General features: G+C 46.8%; 1 protein-coding gene across 3 annotated transcripts in view; it reads right to left on the reverse strand.

Annotated features, from left to right (window-relative positions):
* The window catches only part of DGKH (diacylglycerol kinase eta), a 1951678-nt gene that overhangs the window by 548555 nt on the left and 1383983 nt on the right, over positions 1-19140 (reverse strand). The window lies entirely within an intron of this gene.

Raw genomic sequence — 19140 nt, forward strand, 5'->3', positions numbered from 1 at the left:
GAAGATATGGAGCTTTAGGCATACTTTTCTGGCTTACCTGATATCAATAACTATAACACTATTGCAGCCTACATACCAGAATATCAAATACAAAACAACAAATATTATTCTCAAGGCCAGTAAACCATCCTGCAATGGGGTCATATGCAAAAGTGGGGTTCCCTACATCCATCATGGTTTCCTGTCCAGTATTACTTACCCTGCATGGAATCCATCAAACCCAGTGGCTTTTCTTTGTTTTACTACTGAATAGCCATTATATTACATTTTCTACCCTCTGATGCTCCAGAAGATGGTCCGTTGGCCGTAATGCTTTAAGGAGCAATTACTTCATATGAGGCTTTGTTGAATTTGTAATTTGTTAAAGAATTTGTATAAAGAACAGACCCACAAAAATTATTTTTTGTTAACTGAAGTAACCTTACAGTTACATTTCATAATTATTCTGGTTTATGTAATGTTTTGAGTGGCTTAACTAAAAGTGCTCATTGGTATGAATTTTGTGGTGCTGAGCACTGGTGGTCCCTCTTACGGATCTGAAGGCCTATCAAGACCGTTCTCATACACTAATACACTATATTGGAGTGTATTTCACCAATAGTTCCTCACATTACAGTTTGAATTTTGCTTGAATGTGGTTGATCTTTAGGATAGTCCAAATGTAGGTGTGTAGTCCTATCAGCACTCTTTTCGGATTTGAATGATAATGCACGTGTAGTGTACTGTACCCATTTACAATTATAAAGTATGATTTTTAAAAAAAATAACTTGACAGATAAAAAGGCTGAAACATTGGCCTTTACATTAGAGGATGCTAGTAGGATCCTCAATTTGATTAAAGATACTCAGCATACATCTGAAAAGAAATCAAACAAACTCCATGCGTCCACACTTAGTGAATACTACAGCGCAAAATGCATTCCTAGAGATTTGAGAATATCTTTAAAACGAGCTTGGTGTAGACATAATAAATATTTCTATCAAAAGTGGTATAACATCTTGAATAGGTGTACTCTAGATTAAATTGTACCAGCATTTGAAGAATTATCAAAATCTATTGACAAATTGGATCAAGAAATTGATGACCTCCAAAATAATCTCCTATAATGTGCCTCAAGTGAGGATTTTATCTTAAAACTTTATAAGAACATTGTTAGATAATAAAAAATGATTTGGAGCAAAGGAAGATTCAACCATTTCAGAGAGACACTCTTGATGATTAAAATGAGTAGCAGTACCCACCCGGCATTGCCCGGGTCTGTAGCTGTCATGCACGTTGGTGTCTGCTATAGTCTTTTGTATGTTATATTGTGTCCCAACATCCTATTTTAGAAAAATCGCAAAATTGGCAATCTCCCAAAATCACCTCTACTGATAGCACAGGGCCGGACTCCCGCTCCACCCTGTGCAGGGGGCATGGGTGGAGTTGGTAAAACTTCACCATTGCCAGTACACTCCAGACTGGTATGGTGACCTTGTGTCCTAAGGCCGCCCTGCATTAGGAAAGTGTTCATTGCCAGGCAAAAATGCTGGCCCTCTATTGGCTCAGTGCATGCACTACGTGGCTGTACAAGCCACATAGGTCATGTGCTGGACAAATGGAATGTCAGCACTGCGGCAGGAGTGGCTAATAAGGCACGTTGCCCGAAGGAGAAATTACTTACCGTAATGTTCTTTCTATGGATTCATCTTCTGAAGATTCCTCACCTGCTAGATATTCCCTCCACCTCTGCTGCTTCGGAAAATGGTCGACATGGAGCGTGGTGGACCTCGACCTGGCCGTCGACCCGCCTCACTCAGCATCTGGTTGTCTGCTCCGGACGTAATGTCAGGAGTCGTATAAATACCTCATTACTACGCCCCACACCTCAGTTTCCCCCCTTTTTCCCGAGCACACCACTCTGCATAGGAAAACAGAGAATAAACGGACTAATGACCCTTTAACAATGAAAAAATTATAGACCGCAGAAAGAGGAAGAATTGCAACAAACACTACCAATTAGCATCAGAAAAATCTTTTTTTTTTATAGCATGTGGCAGGAAAAACAGTAAACTGACACAGAGGACCATCACCAAGTCAATGTGAGAAAGAAGATGTGCACCAACCACCAACTTTCTGAGCGGCCTGGATGGGAGGGGAGATGAGGAATCTGCAGGAGAAAAATCCATAGAAAGAACATTACAGTAAGTCATTTCTGCTTCAATGGATTGCCTTTCTCCCGCAGATTCCTCATCTGATAAGATGCCCAAAGCAGTAGATGAAGGAGGCGGGCAGAAAGTAATACCAAGAAATGTTCAGCATTGCCCTGCCCTGTGCATCAGCTGTACGAGCCACATCCAGACTATAGTGCTTAGCAAAAGCATGAAGGGATGACCATGTCGCAGCGCGACAAACATCCCGGACAGGGACTCCCCTCTGTAATGATGTTGACACTGAGACTCCCCTTGTCGAATGGGCCCCGATACCTGCTGGTAATCCCTTTCCAGCAGACTGGTAGCACTCTGAAAACAGATGTCCTCGCAATATATCTCAACACCCTTTTGGAGTCTAGGCGATGTAACTGTTCCGCCTGCCTAGAAGGGTGCAGAGGAGGGGAGAAGACCGGAAAGGTTGATGGATTACGACAGGTGGAATACTTAGACAACCTAGGGGAGGAAGCCAGGCCTTGCCATGCGCAGGAAGGGTGGTTTACAGCATAAATCACTGGGATCATAAAAAAAGAACCTTGATCCGGCGATCCTTAAACAGACAGGGCTGCCAAATAACCTTTGGCTGTGGTGACCTGAAGGCCTGCTAAGGCCAGTGGCAGAAGGAACTCCATCACTGTAGTGGTGGGGCATGAGATAGGGTCAATCTCGTGTTCCCTGCACCACGCCTCAAATCTTCTCCACCTGCAGGCGTACAAAGATCTTGTAGATGGTCTGCGTGCAGCCAGAAACACCTCAAGTACTTCCTCAGAGAGGTCCCAGTCATCATACCTCATTCTCTCAAGAGCCACACATGTAAATTGAGGGATTACAGGGTTGGGTGGAATATCTGACCTTTTGACTGGGTTAGGAGAACCAGCCGGCGAGGCAACCGGTGAGGTGGACAGATGGACAGATCCAAGAGGTCGGAGTACCACTTTCTCCCTGCCCAGTCCGGCGCGATCAAGATCATGGTCGCTCGAAACCTCTTCAACCTCCAGAGAACCCATGGAATGACGGGAATCGGAGGGAACGCATAATGGAGAGGGAAGGTCCAAGCCACCAGAAACGTATCCCCCAGTGCACCATTTGCTGGGAATTCCCTTGAGCAAAACTGTCTGCACTTGAGACTGAGATCCGGTTCTGCAGCAACCAGAACCAAAGCATCATCACCTCCGTGCAGTGGGGGCGGAAGTGCATACCACTTTGTTAAGCGAGTGCCTTGCCACTGTGTTGTCTGCTAGAACAAGGACATGCTTCCCTGCACAGACGGGGTGAATGCTTTCAGGGCAAGACTGATGGCTCCCAATTCCAGCCTGCTGATGTGCCACTTGGCTTCCGTTGCTGACCAGAGGCCACTCACCAGCAAATCCTTATAGTGAGCGCTCCAACCCTTCAGAGATGCATCCGTGACCACATGGGTCTGAGGCTAAGGACTGTTGCGGTCCGCCCCCCTCAACAGGTCATTGACCACTGATGCGGACACAATGAGAAGATCCCAGAGAGTACCGAGGTACTGAGACCACCAACCCTTCAGGGGTCACTGCAGGGATCTCATGCGCAATCTGGCCTCTGGCACTAGAAAAATGCAGGCGGCCATGAGACCTAAGGGGCAGAGGATGGAAGCCGCTGGTAGAGTGACATGGTTCCAGAAAAAGTCAACCATTTGTGTCAAGCCGACTACTCTAGTCCTCAAGAGTGAAACCCTTCCCCACCCAGGTGTCTAGAACTGCTTCGATGAACTGGAGCCTCTGGACTAGTGTCATTTGGGACTTCTTTAAATTTAGGGAGAAGCCCAGCTTGTGCAGCAGCAACAAGCAGGTGTCCTCTAAATGGGACAAGACCTGCACTGCAGACTTCCCTCGGATCATCCAATTGTTCAAATATGGAAATACATGAAGCCCAGAGCTCCTGAGGTGAGCCGAAACTACCGCCATGAGCTTGGTGAAGACCCTTGGGGCAGAGGTTAGACAAAAAGGAAACACCTTGAACTGATAGTGCATATCTCCTATGGTGAACCTTAGGAACTTCCTGTGCTTTCAATGGATTGGCACATGGAAATAAGCATCCTGTAGGTCTACTCCTACGGTACCTCTTCCACAGCACCCTTCAACAACAGGGCTCTCAGTTCTTCCTTGAGGTCCTGCCCCGCTTGAATTGGGGATGGAGGTGCTCTGTCGGGTGGTTTTCTTACAAATGGCAGACAACCCCACTGAATGAGCAGAAGAGGCCAGGCATCGGAAGCAAGTCCCTGCCACTGGAGCAAATGCTCCGTCAACCGTCCTCTGGTGTGCTGTGAGAGGGGAAAATAAAAGCAGCTTCAGAAGCGGATGCTGCCTGTTGACCTCTAGAAACCCGTCTGCCTCTTCCGGAGCATGAGAAATGCTTCTGCCCTTGCCTGGCCGGTGCAAGCTTTGCTCTCCTGCCATAAGGAGCATACCGCCTGTAGCCCCGTGTCCTAGAGGCAAAGCTGAAGGCAGGTTTATCTGGCTGCGCAGCAAGGCCTAAAAACCTAGCAGTGAATTTGGATTCCTTACTTTTTTCTAAGTAATCGTTGTTCTGACGCCATATATCGACCAAACAGTTGGCGATGCCCAGGCCCGTTCATAGCGACTGCCTGGACACCTTTTTCCCTTCCTCCACTAGCTGTAGGAAGCCCTCATGCATCTCTCCTTCTGGGACTTACTGCGCAGCATTTTCAATTGCTGTCCATAGACTAAAGCAGTACTTGGCAGAACTGCTTGCCACATTTGTAGCTTTAAGGGCCATACTGCCCGAAGTGAATGCTTTTTTTGCTTAGGCATCAACTTTTTTTGCTTCCCTATCGGGAGGCAGAGTGGAAGATGCAGGTCTAGATGAGACAGTGGCAGCCTGCATAACAAGCCCCTTCGGGGAAGGGTGAGGAGAGGAATGAAGAGTCTGCTCTAGCCGGCCTGCTTTTCCCGGAAATTGTGGAGCTGATGGGAGGAATAGAACAAGGATGCTGCCACAGAATTGTTAAAGGATCAACAATGGCAGGGTTTAAAGGCATATTGCGCTCTGTGGTGAGTCTTTCATCTAAAATATCGGTAAGGTCATAACCTTGCACCAGCGCCACCAATCAATGCAATCCTAGGGGATCAATAAACCTTTCTACTAAAGCCCTGAATTTAGACATATTATGAACATAGGGCTGGGATCACTGAAATTCGAGGTCTGGAGAGGTGTCCAGACCGCTGGTGTAATGGAGGCCTAGAGCTAGCTGTAAAAGCTGATTTTGGTCTTCAAAATTATCGACCCGTCCTGTACCAAAGTAAATGGGGAGGACATCCCTCTGATTATAGGAATCATTAACGCCAAAGGTCCCTACCATGGTATTAAAAAATTTGGACCAGGGCTGTGGTGTGAAGGTTTTCTCAACAACCGTCAGCTGCGAGTTTGTGTCTTTCAGCAGCGATATGGTGGATATTGGTGTCGAGCGTTGTCGAGACACCATAGCGTTAACATCCTTGGATGCACGGGGTTGATCCAGCTTCCATTGGACCTCTTCTGGTGTCGAAAGATTGATCAGCGCCGACAATGTCAGGACCGGGGCACCAGAGGGGTCGGAAATGCTGATTGCCGCTCTTGGCTCTGAAGGCTGCTCCGTGGGGGTGTCAGGGGGACTAGCGCTAGCTGCACCGACTGCAACATGGTTTTTAAACATGTCAAGCATACAGGACTTAAAATACTCCCACTGTAGGCGGGTGGTAGGCCCCGCCGGCGGCTTACCTTTCTCCGTTGACGAATCGGAGTACAGGCATTGGCAGTGACACCTTTTCTTCTTTCGGGACGAGGAAGAAAGGCTCCTCGAATGGGACCATTTCTTCTTCCACTTAAGTTCTTTTCAGGGCTTGCCCCTCGGTTTCAGCCTCCGAAGACCGAACCGTCAGCCGTGCCAGTGACTTAGAGGGCAGCCGACCTAGAGTGAGTTTAGTTGCTCGTTTGCAAAGGGATTTGAGCTGCATTTGGGCGCACGACGGGCACCAGTCAGTCCTGTGACCGGTGTCGAGGCACCAGAGACACAACTCATGTGGGTCAGTGATGCACATCTTGGTGCCACAGTCATAAACACTGCTTGAAGCCTGATATCGGAGCAACCGACATCTCGCGTCGAGAAATTGAAAACACAAAATGTTTTCTGACGAAAACGTCGAGTGAATCAAAGACTTGCCTGTGTTCCCAAGCAGTGTGTTCTTACATGGAAAAAAGGAACTGAGGTGTGGGGCATAGTGACGAGGTATTTATACAACGCCTGACTTCACATCCGGAGCAAATGACCAGGTGCCGAGCAAGACGGATCGACGGTTGACAGCCGGGTCGAGGTCCACTACGGCCCCGGTCAAAATATTTCTGAATCAGCAGAGCTGGAGGGAATATCATCAGATGAGGAATCTGCGAGAGAAAGGCAATCCATTGAAAGGCATTTCAGTATTGCCACCTAAACTGCAGCCAATTCCTTGAGTCTGCACTGAAGTTCTCCCGACGCGTGCCCACCCTCCTGCCGCCCACCTACCTTGGGGAGCTCACGCACCTGCCTATGTGTGCACCTTCCCATATGCACTGGTAGTAACATGGACCATGCTGTTTGGGAGGGAGGCGGTGGGTAGTGCCATTCAGCTTGTTGAGGGAGGACCAGGCACATGCTGCTTAAGGGGCTTTGGGAGAAACCAGGGACATTCTGTTTGGTGGGGGTCATAAAAGCCTCCTGCCGCCCCCCTCCCTCATTTATAGTTTGGCCCACTGTAGGCAGCATGGAAGGCAGATTCGGCCCTCTGGCAAAACCAGTTGTGCACCCTAAAATATGTGATTGTATTCCACAAAAAGTACTACTCAAAGTGTGTGATTTCCTAAGTAGTCTAAGTAGCATTGAACCACCCTCTGAAGGAGGATATGATGTGGATATCAGAGGAGTTTCATAGCTCAATCAGTAGCATGTAGTTCTGGTACCGCCTCATATTATTTTCAGAAAAAAAGCCACAAGACGTTGAAAAAGAAAAAAAAGACATCCCAGATCCACTTTGGTCCAGAAAAGGACCTACCTAGAGTTTCGTATATCCAAATACAATCTTAGCAGATTTGACAATTAAACACTACAGAACGGTTGATCATTTACACTCAGTTATAATTCTACTTTGTTTAAAGAAAAGATTGGTTTATTCACATTTGTGAGAAAACAGAAATTGAGAATGTTCCATGATCTCAACAAAGTGGATTAACCTGATTTAGCCACTGTTTCTGGCTATAATGAAATTAGACGTAAAATAACAAGTTCCTTACCTGTGGTAACGTTCTTTCGATTGGATGTTCCTCCCACATATTCCTCATCTTATGATAAATATTGTTCCAGCTTCAGCTGCTTCGGAAATGTTCTTCGACAGGGGACGCTGTGTGCTGTCTCATCGAGTCGATGTCCCTCAAGGGCCTTCGTTCCACCGTCAACGCCATCATTAGTATAAGTAGTGCACGCAGCGCCCGGTGGCTTCAGTTTGGTTTTTCCCCTCCTGTAGAAGAATTACCAGGCGTGCCATAGACCGTAGGCTCCAAGAAAGTGTAAAGACACGTAAATTCTATGGTGGGGTAGGATGGGAGGGGCAATAAGGAACATGTGGGAGGAATATCCAAGCGAAGGAACGTTACCATGGGTAAGTAACTTGGTCTTCGAATGGATTGTGTCCTCCCACCTATTCCTCATCTTATGATAAGACTCCCAAAGCAGTAATAATTTGGTGGTCTGAGTATGAATTTTACTTCGTCCTTAAATGTTATCATGGACTGAATGAAGGACCGCGTTCCCAAATTGTCCTTCTTGATTAGAAGATGAATCCAAGCAGTAATATTTTACAAAAGTGTGAACAGACGACCAAGTATCCGCTGCACATATGTCTTTTACCGGTAGACCTCTCTGAAGAGCAGCAGAGGTTGCCATGCCCCTTGTGGAACATGCTCTCAAACCTTCCGGCAGGTCTTTGCCCGCTAACTTGTAACATTCCCCAATAGCCAGAATGATCCATCTGGATAGTGTCTGTTTTGACACAGCTACACCCGTATAGTCAATGAATAATTGGTCATTTTGACGAATTATGGACATTCTTGATATATAAAGGCTGAGAGCTCTTCTTGGGTCCAACCTATGTAATCTTTACTCCTCCTTTCCAGGATGAGGAGGTGGGTATAAAGTTGGCAAAATCATCTTCTGCGACAAGTGGAAGTCAGAGACTACATTTGGTAGAAAAGAAGGTTTCACCCTGAGAACAACCTTGTTTTTATAGAAAACAGTGTGTGGGGGTTTACAGGAAAGTGCCTGCAACTCACTCACTCTGCGGGCTGACGTTATGATATGATAGGTCATTTATAACGTGCTTAATACCCAGAGGTCTCTAAGCGCGGACCCGGGAATCTGTGTCGTCTTGCTTTCAAGGCGAACACGTTGCCCCTGAGCTATACTCGTTAACAGACAACACGTTATTGCTATTGGCAAAAAAGTTTTCAAAGTTAACAGTCTTAATGGGCATGAGTGTATTGGCTCAAAAGGAATGCATGTTAGAAATGTTAACACCAGGTTAAGATCCCATACAGGGACATGGAATGGAGTTGGTGGAAATACATTCGTAAAACCCTTCAGAAATTGAACAATCGGAGGGAGTTTAAAATATGAATCCTCCTCTGAAGAGCGCTTGAAAATTGACAGCGCCGCCAGGTAACGTTTCATTGTTCCAATTTAGGGCCCCAGATTCGCCAAATGTAACAAAAAAGAAAGCACCATAGGTCTATCGCAAAGAACAGGATCCACATTCTTATCCTGTAACGCTCACCTGATTCCCGTAGAGGCGCCGGTCTTGACTGGGCGTATACCGTATCTTCAAAGGTGATGTGTAACACACGGCTGGCTCTTTGGGCTGGACCTCTGTGCACTGTATGTCTGACTCGAAGGGTAAGATGTCTGCAGATAGAAAATATGGGATTAAGGAACTGGGTTATTGAATGTCTCTCTCTTCTTCCCTTTCTCTTCTCCTGTAGAACCCCAAAGGCTAACGCTCTCACCTTAGGTAAGTTAACGCCGTGCTCTCCATCTGCCTCGGGGCAGGGTGCTGTAACCAGTTTCTTCACTGGATAAGGGGAGCAGGCCTCTTGACTTCAGAGGACTGCTGTCCGTCGTTTACTGCACGAACGGTAAGTTTCGAGTAATTCTAATGTCTTTAAAGTCTTTAGTAATGATGTCTCTTGTTTTGCAGGGTTCCAGCGATGGCGGATGACGGGCTGAAGTGAGTTGAAGATGGAGCCCGTGTGATGAATAGAAGCGCCTGGAAGCACGTAAGTAAGCGCTTGTTGCCTGCTTCACGATGCGCTCTAACTGTCTTTTTATTTTGCAGGTACAAGTTCGGAGCGGCTGCAGGGTGCCGGAATACCCACTGGGTTAGATGTGGAAAGGAGTAATGGCACGTGAGTATTAAAGTTCCCCAATGTCTTTAAACACACCTTGTTTTGTCTTTCAGATGCGGGATGCAGCGCCAAAGGCCTCCGGAGCGTGCGAAGAGTTGGTAAGCTTTTGTCTTTCAGATGCCGGAATGCAGTGTGAAGACCTCCGGAGCGCACGAAGAGTAGGTAAGCCTTTGTCTTTCAGATGCCGGAATGCAGCGCGAGGCGTTGGTGACAGCCGATGGACCAGGTAAGTGAAGAGCTGTCACTGAAGACCGTAATGCTAACCTGTTCTTTCTTGTCTTTATAGGTGTTGCTGAAGATTGGATTCAGGATGGTAAGCCTTTTTCCTTAGGCCCAGGATCAGATGCAGAAGACACGATGAGCGTTCTGCTGCAGAGGATGCAGAATAACGCAAAGCAAGATTCATCCATCGGGTGTGGTTTAAATAGCCTCCTGTAGTGCTTAGGTGTCTCCTTCCACAGCCACGCCTAGGTAAGAAAAGAGTTCCTGCTTTCCAGAAGAGTTCCAGTGTTCTGAATCTAGGGAGTGGCTCCTGCCCCACCCAACAGGAAAAGTAGTTCCAAACAGAAGAGGATCAGAGGCTCAACTGGCAGGCAAGTAAGCAGCATGGTCTGCTGCAGGTAAGTCCACCCAAGCATTATGAGCCCGGTGCTTCCAGCGCTGGGACTGGGCATATTTATGAGCCTGGTGCCACTGGCGCCAGGACTGGGTCCAAAAGGTCCCAATTGGGACTGATTGGCACTCGGAACCTGGGTTATGGATCTGCTTCCAAGGGAGTTGGGAAAACCCTGACCTTTTGGAAGCAGAGATCATGACATATCCCTGCACCAACTGCTCAACTTGTTCCAACGGCAGCGGAACAAAGATTTTGTTGCTAGCCTTCTGGCCGAAAGCAAGATCTCCATTACATCATCCGGAAGGTCCCAATCCTTGTATCTCAACCTCTCAGAAACCATGCAGGAAGGTTGAGAGTCTTGACCTCTGGATGGAGAACCAGACCCTCATCTCGTGAGAGTAGGTCCTCTCTTTATGGAAGACGCATTGGAGGGCAGATGGACATGGCCAGAAGGTCCAGGTACCATGTCCTCCTGGCCGAATCCGGGGCAATTAAGATCATGGATTTCCTGAACTTTCCCAACCTCCTGATCACAGTAGGAACGACTGGGACTGGAGGAAACACGTACAGGAGTGGAAACTCCCAGTAGACTATGAACACGTCCCCTAGAGATCCTCTTGGGGTACATTCTGTGGAGCAGTAAAGTTTGCACTTCCTGTTGGTCACAAACAGATCCACTTGAGGGGTCCCCCAAAGGGCGAAGATCTCTTGAAGGACTTTCTGAACTAGTTCCCACTCATGGGAGACTATGCTCTGCCTGCTCAGAGAATCTGCTGTGTTCTCTCTGGCTAGGAGAACTGCCGATAGGGAGATTCCTTCTTGAATTGCCCAGACCCAGAGCTGCATTGCCTCTCTGCACAGTAGTAGTGGCCCTGGACAGCTCTCTTGTTGAGGTACTACATGGCCACTGTGTTGTCCGTCATTATCAGGACATTCTTTCCCTTTACAGACGGCAGAAAGGCATTCAGCACTAGTCTGATTGCCCTCAGCTCCAAAAGGTTGATTTGTAGTTTGGACTCTGATGGAGACCAAGGCCCGCCGATTGTCAGATCGTTGGCATGGGCTCCCCACCCCGTGAGTGAGGAGTCTGTCACTACTGTTATCTCTGGTCATGGTTGCCAAAAGGATTCTCCCTTCAGAATGTTGTCCTCGAAAGCCCATCACAGAAGATCCTGTGCGACTCTGCTTGGAACCTGAAGAGGGTCTGACATCCTGTCTGAGAACTTGGACCCTTGAGAGCCCATTGGAGGAATCTCATTCTCAGGCGAGCCTCTGGCACCAGAAAAATGCATCATGCAATGAGGCCGAGCAAGCTCAAAAAGTCAAAGGCTGGAAGACTATGGGCACTCTGGAATTTGCTGACCATCTGCAGAATGTGTTGGGCCCTCATCTCGGTTGGCGAGGCTTTTCCTGAGGAAGCATCCAGGACTGCTCCAATGAACTGGAGTCTTTCAGATGGTATGATGTGGGACCTCTTGTAATTGAGGGAGAAGCCCAGTCTGTGGCGAGAGTGGCAGGTTACGCTGAGATGTTCCCAGGCTTGTACGGGTGAACGTGCCCTGATCAGCTAATCGTCCAGGTAGAGGTAGACGTGAATTGCCCCTCTCCTGAGACTCGCTGCCACCACCATCAACTTGTTGAAACCCTCAGGCGGAGGTCACCCCGAGTGGCAGTACTCGAAATTGATAATGAGAGCCACCAACCGCGCACCTCAGGTACCTTCTGTGCTTGTGATGGATAGGCACATGAAAGTAAGCACCCTGAAGGTCCAGTGATGATAGCCAATCCTGGATTTGGAGGGCCTGATGAATCTGCAAAAGGGTAAACATCTTGAACGTGTCCTTCCTGAGTAACTTGTTCAAGTTTCTTCAGTCCAAGATAGGTCTCAATCCTATGTTTTTTCAGGAATTAGAAAGTACGGAGAGCACGAGCCCTTATTGCTCTCCGCCACAGGCACCGGTTCTATAGCACCTTTCTCTGGCTTGGTCAACATTTCTTGCACAAGAAGCAGATCAGGAATTTTGAAAGAGCTGTTCCCCAGTGGATGATCCTGGGGCCTTTTTGGAAAGGGAAGGCAGTAATCCTGGGCTACTGTTTGCAGTGCTGAAGCATCTGAAATAATACCCCACCATTCTTTCAGATGCTGAGAAAGTCTTCCTCCCACAGGGGTCTTGTAGGTTAAGGCCTCAGAGTGGTTTTAAAGTGGCTGAAGCAGCAGCTAAGGGTAAAACTGCTGCTGCTTGGGCTGACCTAGCGCCTCCCCCTCACCCACCACGAGGGAATCTTCTCGGACCTCTATGACTGGCCTGTCCTCTACCTCTTCCAACTGAGGAGTATAATCAAAATGACATACCCCTCCAAGATGATGAACCAGGGTAGGAATGTTGAGGCTGTCTAACAGCGACACAATGATTTAGCCGCCGCTTTCGAGGTCTGCACCTTTTCAAAACTTTCATCAGCCTTGCTGCCAAACCGCCTTGAGCCGTCAAATGGCATTTTGATGAGTCTAGACTGCATATGCGGTGCAAATCCAGACTTGCTCAACCACGCAAATATGCGCAGCACGGTGCTAGTTGCCATGGACCTGCTAATGACATCAGCAGTATCCAGATCCGACTGCAGGACCTGTTTGGTGTTAATGGATCTTGTTCCTTTTTTGTATCTGCAAATTTTGTTAAGGAATCCCGATCGCTTGTGACTCTTCCTCCTCGCCTTCTTCTGATATTTCCTTGTCCGTATCTGATTCTACCTCTGAACTGGTGGATGATGTATTGGGAGTACATCCTTTAGATTCCTTAACCAAATTCGCAGCTACAAAAAGGAACAAGATCCATTAACACCAAACAGGTCCGTTTTCAGGTAACAACACAACAAGACAAGAGTCAACATTCAACAGGAGGAGAGGAAGGAGGGGGAGTGGTCGACAGCGGAAATCCAGATGCCTTGGAAGATTACAGACACCCGACGAGGGCAAGTGCCCGGGAAGCAGAAAAGAGGAACAAATAAACAATCTTGTAATGAATGTATCTGAAAGGCATCTTACACCGGCTGAAACTTCACTGTTAAACAAGGGATTCACTTTTTCCCCAACGCATAATTTCAAAACAATTGAGACACAAATCGACTTATTCAAATTTGTTCGCAAATTAAAACTTAAAAAATATTTTGCAACCGCTGTGAGAAAACAACAAACAAATGTTGAATCCACTGAGATAAGTGCACTTTTGATTACGGACATAGAAAACAGTCACCTGCTAAAAAATCTACAAGGAGCAGAATCTGATGAAATACATGAGACATTACATGAACTGCGTATAAAACCATCAGGTTTGATTGAAGAAGAGTTAAAGCCAAAAGTTCACACCTCAGTTTTCACCCGAGAACATGACTGAAGTATTCTATAAAGCAACAACACGAGACAACAACCTTGGAGAAAAAAAGAAAAAGAATAAAACATTTGATTTCAAGTGCAACTTAACTCAAAATGAACGCAAGGCTCTCAAAGATCTCAAGAATGACACCTCAATTGTAATTAAAGAGCCCAATAAAGGCGGCAACGTTATCATAATGAACAGATGTGATTACATATTGATGGCAACCAACCATTCAACACCGGATTGCTATGAGGAAGTACCAAGCAATCCCAAACAAAATATCATGAAGTCCTTGGAAGAATTGATTGGCAACTGGCATAGGAAGGGCCTAATAACCGACGACAAAAGAAATTTCTTGCATGTTAAACAGCCTATCCTTCCCACCATATACATTTTGCCCAAAGTGCACAAGATCTTTGAAAGAATATCGGAAGGAAGGCCGATAGTGAGTGGTCTAGGATGGGCCACTGAAAGACTTTCTGAATATATTGACCAAGTACTAAGACCAAGGTGCCCGAGTTAAAAGCATACATTAAAGACACTACCCAGACGATTAGGATAATTGAAGGAATCACTTGGCAGCCAAAGTATCTCCTAGCAACTTGGGAAGTGCGAGCCCTATAAACCATAATCAAACACGAAGCAGCAGTGCAAACGATAGATTATGTATTTAGGAATGATTCTGCTTCACACTATCATTTTGTTCAAATGATCACAGAAATGCTAATGGCTACATTGGAATATAATGTTTTTGTATTTGACAATAAATACTATCATCAAAGAAGACGAATTGCGATCGCCACTAAATATGCTCCAGCCCTCGCCAACCTCTTCATGGGCATTTACGAGGATCACCTAGTATACAAGGATAGGTCATTCAGCAAACAAGTAATTTTATAGGCCAGATACATCGATGATGTTATTATTTGGAATGGTACAGTTGCGGAACTAGAGGAATAAAGAGGAAATTATAAGGAAATTATAAGTCCATAGTCCACTTTCCTCCATACTGTATGACCGTCCCTTCCAAGGGACGGGAGACAGAACCTTTTCCACCAGAAAAAACCTTCTTCCCCTTTAAATTTAGAGGGGCGCGGCCCAGGGATAATGCGCTGCCCTGACTCGCCCTCCGGCGCCACAGCTCAGTCCCCATTGTTGCATCGACAACAGATTTAACATTGCCTAATGACACCAGTATTGTTAGGGGGGAGGTTGGTGGGACATATGGAGGAAAGGGGACTATGAACTAAGAGTACATTAGTCACTACGTTGAGTAACTTATAATTACTGTGACGTCCCGTCCCCTTTCCTCCATACTGTATGGACGATTACAACTGATTGTAGCCCCAGGGTGGAGAGGAGACCCTCCTTCAACAAATAGGTTCCTGAGAACCCCCTGTCTGAAAGCCACATCAGATCTAGAGCCGGCAAGGGACATGGCGTTGGAATGCGATGGCCGTTGCCTTGGCCCTGACTGCGTGGGCATGCATGTAGGCCGGAAGTGGCTTGCGCTGGCCCTCGTACGCTTCTTTGATGGCAGAGACCATCTAGCGGGATATGGAGGCCTTAGAAGCCTGATAGCCTGGTTGTGAGCCTCCAAAAGTGACAAACAGGGCGTCTGACTTGCAGAAGCAATTGGTCCTGTCCAAGTAGAATTTCAGAGCACACCTGACATCCAGCCAGCGCAGCACCCTTTGTGCTTCGTCCTTTGGATCAGGAAATAACGTATGAAGGACTATTTCCTCGTTAAGGTGGAAAGCAGACGGAACCTTGGGCAGAAAAGCCGGGTGCGTCCGCATGACTACCTTGTCCTTGTGAAAGGTGGTATATGGTTCAGAGGCGACCAGCACCTGGTTCTCGCTGACTCTACGAGCTGAGGTAAGGCTGAATAGTAAGGCCGTCTTGATGGTGACCATCTTGGTGTCCACGGACGCCATTGGCTCGAATAGTTTGTGTGCCAGTGCGCCCAAGACTATGTTGAGGTCCCACACCGGGTGCGGTCTCTTGACAGGTGGGTAGAGCCTAACAAGACCAGTCAGATGTTTTTTGACGATAGGGTTGGAGGAGGAAAAAATGCCCTCTCTGAGTTCCTGTAAGCCCCAATGGCTGCAAGGTATGTGCGGCAGGTATCCACTTGCACGCCTGAATGAGCGAGGTGCGCTGAAAAGGAGAGCACGTCGTCCAAGGTGCAAGCCAAGGGGTCAATTCCCTTGGAGTCTGGCCAGTGGCAGAATCTGGTCCATTTGCTTTTCTACTGGGCCCTGGTGGCTTTGTATGGCACCATGTATGATCTCCAGATTTGCCTGAGAGATGCTAAGGTGCTGCAGCGTTACCTGCTGAGTAGCTCCGAAAACCATGGCCTGGCGGGCCACCAAGGAGCTATCAGGATGATGAGTTGGCGAGACTCCTTGATCTTGCAAATTACCCTGTGGATCAGAGGAGTGGGCGGAAAGGCGTAGGCTTTCATGCCGGTCCACTGAACCGGGCCGTCCCGGGAGGGTACCACCTGGCTGCTTCATCACAACACATCCACGTGCTTCCTCTCGTGGTAGGCCGCATCTACATACAAAAAAAGTAAGTCTGTGGAGAAAGAAGAAGGTGAGGTGAGGAGGAAGGGGAGTTCGGGAAATCTGAGGAGGAAGACATTCCTAGTGACACCTGCCTCTTCACGGCTCTAATTCTCTCCTGTTTAGTCTTGCTCTCATGCAGCCAGGCTAGCAAACGTCCTGGCATGTCCCCCTCTGCATGTTGTCTCTCAACATATTTCTTGTAGCTTAATTTGCCTAACCTATCCCAGTGCTCCCTACATTCCTGTTGTAGGCGGGATACCTCCTGGGCCTCTTCTAGGGTCCGGTTTCCTACCTGCGTTATGATTACTAGTCTACTCACTGCTATTTGCAAATCACGTAGAATGACTTCCTGCATCCCTTTCGACTTTGCTATAGCCGCTCCTCTCACCACTTCATTGAAGGCCTCCCATAGTGTACCCGCAGAGTTTACGCTGCTTGTGTTATACTCAAAATATTCTTTCACCTCTTCTCTAAAATGTTCTCGGAACCCTGTATCTTTAAGTGCTTCGATTAAGTCTCCATGTCGGGATTCTGGCTCGAGGGGGAAGGACCAGCAACATAACAAATAGGGGGACATGGTCTGAAAGAACACAGCCTTTATAGAGAGGAATGCATTTTAAACACATATAATGTGTCAACACTTTCTCATTGCAATCAGAGGACTTTGCAATTATCGAGTTCCTGCACGAAGATCGTAGGGATCTGGTGGCCCTCCACACATCTATTCAATTGTGGTCAAAAAACATTTGCTGGATAAGTTTGCTATTACTAGGCTTTGATTTAACTGAAATAAGAGGATTATCGCAAGACGGGCATATTGACTCGGCGCCAACTAAATAGGCTCACCCATTATATGCAGACAAGCCTATGACCCTGAGGAACTCTCACAGAGAACATGAGGCAGGAGGTTTCCGGAATAAAGAAGGTCTTCGTTTGGTTGACAAGGTATTACCTAGACTGGACCCGGAGGGGCAGCATTTATTAGCAAAAAACCCAAATATAATCCTGACAATAACCCATCCAGCGAACATAGCTCCTGGAAGAAAAATCAAACTTGAGGTTACAAAGCCATCTGAACTACCAGAGGAAACCTCCTGGTCCTGGCTTGCCGCAGCACTTACGCCGGATGATTTGGAATAGCTAAATAGAGAAAACCTGTAAACAACCGATCTGTCCCTCGTCTCCTGGAAAACACACGTGGGTCTCACACTTGATGTAAAAAGGGGAGACACTATGGACCAACGCAGATTTTATTTGCCTTCTAGAAGTCTGGCTAACCAACAAACCGGCAATGGACGGCTTTGCAGCCTTTCTAAACCCGGCAATTTCAACTGGCCTAGAAAGCCTTTGACCCTGTCCAAGTCAGGGTCTAACTGTGAGGTAGTAAAATTCATCAATTACTTGCCGTTCATTTCAATTAACCATTTTTAGGAAACGCCAGAGTGAGGAGAAGGCCTTGGCACCACGCACCAAACATTTGTCTTTAATTAACATCTACTGGAACCGGTTTATAGTAATTCCATCGACAGCCAAAGCATCTAATGCCATACCATGTAAAAAAAAAGCATCTAAAAAAAAAAATAATCTAATGCATTTTTTTTCCTTTTTCTTTTATAATGGGGGGGGTCACCCAAACCCCCTTTTTAACCTTTAAAACCCATTTTTATTAAACTAAATCCTTTACCATCTAAAAAAATGTAGTTGCTTTTTTTAGATGCTTTTTTTTTAGATGGTTTGGCTGTCGATGCTTTGGTTGTCAAACCATTGACTGACCCACATGCAACCCGACTTCCTCGCCAAGTTCTTCAAAATTTACAATGGTCCCCTCCCGCCAGACATCTCCCATTGTTACCAACCCCACCGGTTCCCAGTTGTTACACTTCAGACTTCCCCGCAGGCATCCTTGCAGAATACAACTTCTTTACAGGCTCCTCTATGGTCCAGGTACAAGCTACCATGGCGTCTGTACAAACGTCGACGCACTCCAGGTCACCTGACACACCTTGTACGTGGAAGGCGTACAGCAAGCCACGCCCCTCTTACGACTATAAAACCACCGTCTTCCAAGGGGCTCGTTGCTGCTAATTAGCGTTACCAGCTACATGCGGTTTCATCCGTTTCCTCTTCGTGTCTCCCTACACGAATCCTTATCTGATCTCCTGGTTTTGACCTTTTGCCAGAAATTTGGATTGCATCGTCTTCTCCCTTGTTCTTGTTGTGATCGTCTGGTTATTAAGACTCGGAACGCTACTCATCTGTGTCTTGCGGTTCTTCCCTGGTTGCCGCTCTGCACACCAATTTTGTTGTCTACATTCGGATCATCTCAACAACTACTCAACTATACCCGTGTACTCAGGTACATATCTATTGTCTTCCATGGACATTGTCTTCTGTTGGATTCTGGGACATTGAGTGACTTTCCTGTGAGATTGCTTTTCAGTGCATATGAACGCTTTCCTGAACTGCACCAACCCGACCCTAGTGCGTCCCTCGTGCCGTTCGGGGTTACTTACCTATACTAACTTCCCTGTTTGTTATTTTCTCCTGTCGTCTTCAGAATCCTGGACTCCTCTTACAATCCTGGACTCCTCTTACTTCATTTATCTTTACTCAGGTCAGTTGTTATCAATTCTATAGCTAAAGTGGGAACCGATACTGATTTAGATTTATTCCACTCATTCGTGTTATTCTTTGTAGATTATCCCGGGGAAACGCAACTCCACTCCAATATCCATATAGGTAGTTATCCAATCATTTTAACTGTTCTAATCACTTGTTTAACATCAACACATCAACACTGTCTAATATCTTGGTATTCTTTTGCAGCATTGGTATTGGCTGTGTGTGTTCTCCCCGCTCTTTTACTCAATTGACACCTCTGTCTGTTCTAACTAAAACAGCAGAGAGGTACATTGTGGAAAAGAGCCCCTCT

This window comes from Ambystoma mexicanum, chromosome 7q (assembly GCF_040938575.1).
Source record: "Ambystoma mexicanum isolate Mex_15411 chromosome 7q, UKY_AmexF1_1, whole genome shotgun sequence".
In the NCBI taxonomy this organism is placed as follows: domain Eukaryota; kingdom Metazoa; phylum Chordata; class Amphibia; order Caudata; family Ambystomatidae; genus Ambystoma; species Ambystoma mexicanum.